A 6,296-nucleotide genomic window follows, 5' to 3' on the forward strand; every position below is an offset into this window, starting at 1 on the left:
GCTGTATATTACTGGCAATCTCAGACCAAGGCGCATCTTCTTGCTCTAAAGCAGGGGCGGGCAACTTCTTCAATTACTCGGCGGGCCGGATTACAGAATCGATACATGAATCGCGTATTTATCCACCAATACGAGAAATAAATCGTATACATTGTAAACTGTAAGTTTAAAGAAACAGAGGCCAATAACAGTATTTATTGAATTTATTAACCTAATGTACTTCGATAGCTGTTGAGGTCAATCAGGCATCTGCGGTCAATCAAAGTTGTCTCCAGGTTCTTTGAACTCTGGCTGCATGTCGGGTGTAGAAACCCTTACTAAAGACTGCACGTGGACATCAGTTCTTTTTATATTGGAACGCAGCCTTTTGTTGTTAGTGTTTATGGTAGAAAATGTTTGCTCGCAAATGTATGGACCCGAGCAGAACAAGTAGTTTCATGGCCATCTTTCTCAGGATGGAAAACTTGGATTGATTCTATGGCGCATGAAATTTGTCAATATTTTCAGATTAGAATTTCACTCACTTTCACGGCAGAAACTCTCTGCGGCGCTCAAAATCCCGTTCCGGGCTGTATGTTGTCCGCCGCTCCTCTAAAGCTACATCCGCATTACGCCATCAAGTGTCTCATTATAAGAAATCAACTCAATTTCGAATTAAGATTGGGGGATCGACAAAAGTCATCCCAATATGATTCGATTTCTGTTGAAATTATGACCGTGCTTGCATCTGCTGTTCTGTTTTTGAATAATATATATATCGTTTTATTTTATGGAAGCCTCCCCGTTTTCGACGGACAGCACGTCAGCAATTTTCGTTCCACCGTGACATGGAACTCTTCCCGTCGCCTATAATACCTAGAGATATGTTTTCCGTTACTGTTATCGATTTTCTGATCACTCAGCTCCTAGATTCTAATGATAACGTGCTTCCGATTACTTCTGTAAGGACTACGACCAGAAACGTGACTTGGTAACTGCAACTCTTTCGCAACGACAAGACGATACGCTGGGCGTGACCTGTTTGCGTATCCAGTCACTCGATGATTCCGCGTGTTATCGAGCCTATATTGTTATATAACAAATGAATTGACCGCAAACGCGGGGATCGGAACTAACAGCTTACGTTGTCGTAAACTAGTTGCAAATTAATCTAATATCAATGTGTCTCTCTTCTGTAAACTGCTCGTATAACCAACCCTCTAGTACAGTGGTTCTCAACCTTTTTTTAGACACGCCCCCCTTTTTGATAGTGAAAAATTTCGCGCCCCCCCTTATCGTCATATCACAAAATCCAACTGGGATGCTAGCAACCCCAACAGATTGTTTGATGGTATGGACGGTTATGAATGTTGATGAGAGAATAAAAATATATGAAATTGGGTCTATATAAAGACACACACGCGTGCATTGGAGGTAAATCGCGCGAAGCGCGAAAAAAATTTTCAGGTGACCGCTTCTTCGCGCTCCCCTTTAGATGTTTCGCGCCCCCCAGGTTGAGAACCCCTGCTCTAGTATGATTGAAATCGAACAAATATCGTTTATATCTCTATATATACTCATCAACAATTGGAGCAGTCTTAAATTGTGTATAATGGATGTGTAAGTGGTAATAGTGTACTGTATCATATCAATTTTCATATCATCTGGGGTTATTCCGTTACTTGCGTAGTTTAACAGTTCTGCGAGAGCCTTTTTGTATGTATATTAAACTCTATATTCGACGCGATTCAGAATAAATGGGGATTCAATCTCTATTTCAAACAGCTAGTAAAATGATGAAATGAATTTAATTATCTCTCGTATGAAAATTCAACTTGACTTTACTAGTGACTTGACTCGTGACTGGACAGGAGTCATTGCGAAAAATCGAGTGACTTTACTCGACTCGAGTCACCTTTGAAAATCGATTGACATGACTTGACTCCACTCAAAATGTAGAATGACTCGAGATGAATTGTGGCGCGAAGATAGTGGATTGATCCCAACACTGCATTGTGCATGACCCGAACCAAGTCATACGACTTGAGACTAGAACGGCCGAGACAGACATTTCATTATTACTTCGAAGAATAGTAGATTCACCACATTATTGGTATTTCGTCTATCAGTCCTGATACTTGGAAGAGAGGGCCAGAAACTGTTAGGACCGAAGAAGATTACGATATTATGAATGCGAGCCATTCTATATAACTCGAGCAGAGTTGAAAAAAGTGGGTTTGAACCGGATTGAACACAAAACTGAACAGTCAACACATTGACTTGGACTTGGTTGTAACACTATGACACGGACTCGACCATCTACTCAATGACTTGGACTTGGACTTAACCCGGTGAATTGAAATTGACTCCGACTTGACGCGAGTCAAAACTATAAAAGTGAGAATGACTTGTGACTCGGACATTGTTACAGTCCTGGCCTGGCTAGATGCATTGCATAGATATTGGAGCGGCGCCTACTCAACAGGGGAATGCATATCAGCAGCCGAGAACGTCGTTGTAGTCCGCAAATAATTGTCGCTATAAGAGATACTGAATGCGACGTCCGAACCTCATGGTGTTGGATAAGAAAGCAACAACGAGTAGGACGTTCTTGCGGCATATGCACCGACTCATGATATGTATACATGTTATGTATACATAACTACATATGCCGCTGGACAAGGAAGGTACATATATAGCCTTGTAAGGCTTTCTACGTCTTGCACCACCCCTCCAAGCTCTCCAGGTAATGCTGAGCGCCAAGCGGAGAAGTCATCGATACCAGTGTGTTTGTTTGTTTTGAGGTATTTGGTGTTTGTCGACTACTGTGGTCATTTACACCAGGCCATTTTTTCTCCATTTTTATTCCGTAGCTGCCGGCATGTAGCACGGCCCACTTCAAGGCTTTTTGTAAGACACCGCTTATACGGATGAAATGGCGAAGAGGAACCTAGATAAACCTCCAACATTTAGGTAGGAATTCTGGAGTCGACCTCGGTCGGACTCGAACCCACAACCTATTAGTGTTGCAGCTGTGGATCATACCGCTACGCTATCTCGACACCCCCATCGGTACCAGTGTTACTAATCAGGTCTTTGGTCTGACCCGGCCTACCGACCTGCCGATCAAGAAGCCGGACTCTCCACCAATACGCTATCTTCTCGGTCATTTTTTTGCGTATTAATTTTTGTCTGCTTCATACAATCGTATTCCTTAATTGCCGTGCAATGTCGCTTGTAAACGTGTTCTTTAATTCCTTCCCTACACGGACTAACAGAGCAGTTATGCCCACCAGCTACTATCCCCGCCAACCATATCGTCTGGATATCTAGCTACAAGTATTACCCAATAAAAGTTATCGCTGCAACGAGTACGTGAGACAATCCATTCCAATTTAATTACAAGTAGGGATGGTGTGAACCTCGGAAAGGTTCAGGTTCGTGTGAACGCGAACCTTTTTGAAAGGTTCTGTGTGAACGCGAACGTGAACCTCGTGACGTCACGTGACGTCATATTGCTAATTCCAACCCTATCTTTCAATGAAGTGATAGCCTATATTAATGTACATTGTACATGTAGGGGAGATGTGGTACCGATGGATCACTGGGACCGAAAATACTTTGAAAATTTTCTATGATAATTCCGTGATTACATTCCGTGAACTTGTCTACAATTGCATGCTGGCAAAATCTTTCCTCACATACATAAAAAATTCAACGTGCACGAGCTATGGGGTCTCTCACAGATGTTTTTTGTTATGTTTATGACAACATTTAAGTTAATATTTATTCTATTTTTTGACGGTTGCGACCAAACATTCTTCCTTGGCTTGCTGTAGCTCAGATTATAATACTGACCAAGAAAAATTGTCACATCTGAGTTTTTTAGGGTATATGTGTCATAGGTCCCCGGGTCGTGTGTCATTGGACCCACCGGGTGGGGACCGATGATACGTTCGAGCAACAAATTTTGAACGTCCATAAATATTTTTGAAAAGACGGATACTCATGTATATGTGCGCGATAGGTAGCGCTTGTATCAAAGTGCTGAGCCAGCAAAAGATCTGCTGTTTTCGGCAGAACATTTTGTGGCCAGTGATCATTTTCCAATTTTTGATCCATCGGAACCACATCTCCCCTACAGTACACGATACCTAGAGACGACTCGGGCCACATAATGCCATAATGCTGAAGTACACTTTGGCGATTTAAACGTCGCAAAATGTGTCAACTGGGGCAATCATATGATATAATATTCCCATAAAATCAATATCATCCGTCGCTTTGCCAATCATTTCGAAGAGGTGTTGCCAGCTTACGCCTTAGCGGTCTGGTCCTGGACCAGACCGGGTGCTGTATTCGGTATATGAGTCTGAGTATTGCTACATTGGTATTGGGCAGAGTGTAACGCAGGCTTTTATACTTGCTACCGATATTAGGCTACCCCAAAAGTTATAGAGCTGTAGCCAACACCTCAATCGCACGGATTTGGTTTTAATGATACAGTAAACATATGAAGTGAAGATAGAACCCGTACGCTAGCTAGATTTGTTACATCAAAAAACGATATCAATCTCATTGATTGGTTGAATTGCTCTTTACATGTTTTGTATGTCGCTCGTGATGTTATGTGATTGCGGGTCAGCTCACAGCATAGAGTCACTATATATTCACAAACGGAAAGTTGGATATTTAGAGCAAAATTTTTGTAACAAAGCAAGTAAAATCTTTGAGATTGTCAAAGTGCATGCTCGTTTTGAGTTTTTTTTTTTATGCTGCCGGCGTCATTCATAGAGTGGCCAGCAGTTGAAATGCAATAAATTCGAACCAAAGATGTCATTATGAAGTGAAAATTGTAATATAAGAAAAAGGTTCACAGTGCAGAACCTACCAAGGTTCTGTTGTGAACGCGAATCTCCAAATTCCCGAGGTTCACACACAGAACGCGAACGTGAACCTCGCGTTCACACCATCCCTGTGAAATATCTCTCCTGACTAATTTGTTGCCGTAATGATCGCGATCTACTAAGACTCGTCCTGCCGTTACGAAGTTTGCGAGAAACTGGCGCAAGTAATGTCGAACGGGGCAACTCTCAGTGAAATGGCTGAATGATCCTCTCGTCCGCGAGACGCATCTTCGATGGTTGCACAAGTCGAACAAGTTGCTACTCGAAATTTTCATTTAAACGTTTTCATCTATTTATCGTGAGCGAAAATGACTCTTTGCTGGATTAACATAGAACAGTTACTCGCAGTACCAACTATGCGCTTCAAACGAGGGGTTGTACGTCCGTCGTACGGTGTACACTTTACAGTGTACACGTACACCTAGGCACTAGGCAGGTTTACTACTTATTTCACCGAAATGTAATAGATCACCCGGCTATTTCTCTTTTTACTTGCCGTCAATGCAATTTCTAAGATAAACTTTTTAAAACAATATTCGGATATAATACTTTTTGCAATGCGGTTACAGCTCTACCTTCTATAATCAAGTTAAAACCACTACATATATCTGGCAATAATTTCCTACTGCGTAGGCATGTGGTTCTCAATAGGGGTCCGCGGATCGATAGGGGTCCACGAAGCATTTTCAGGGGGTCCGCGAAACCTCCAAATTAGAAAAGTGGTTGATAATCTAATTTGTACTTTTCTTTAAATTAGAAAAATCTCGATGCAGTTTAGTTTCATACAACTGCTGAAACTCCAGGACTCACATAAAGTGAATGGCCGTCTGAGATGAAATATTCTACTGTGCAAACTCAATTTAATTGCCGAATTGCCAATAGCCTACTGATACAAACATGTTGCTATTTAGAGATGTTTTGTTGGGTTTTCGGAAAAAATTGTTTGCAAAAATCCAATATCTCTTGTGATATACATAACCGTTATTCCAGAATAACTTCAAGCTGAGCTGCTACGTAGAAGTGACTAGGCTGGACGTTCTTCGTTTATTAGAAATCTGTTTCCATGGTTGTAATGACTCGAGTCATTTTTTCAAATGCGTTAAATGACTCGACTCTAGTCAATTTGTGTATTGACTCGACTTGTACTCGTGTCAATGTGCATGACTCGAACCAAGTCATACGACTTGAGATAGGAACGGTCGAGACAGGCATTTCATTTTAACTTCGAATAATAGCAGATTCACCACATTATTGGTATTTCGGCTGTCAGTCCGGATACTTGGAAATGGGGCCAGAAATTATTAGGACCGAGGAAGATTACGATTTTATGAATGCGAGCCATTCTTAGTCGTACTAGCAGAGTGGATTGAACCGAATTAAACTCAAAACTGAACATTGAACACAATGACT

Source organism: Botryllus schlosseri, chromosome 9 (assembly GCF_051294905.1).
Source record: "Botryllus schlosseri isolate E-star chromosome 9, Bs_hap1, whole genome shotgun sequence".
Lineage (NCBI taxonomy): Eukaryota > Metazoa > Chordata > Ascidiacea > Stolidobranchia > Styelidae > Botryllus > Botryllus schlosseri.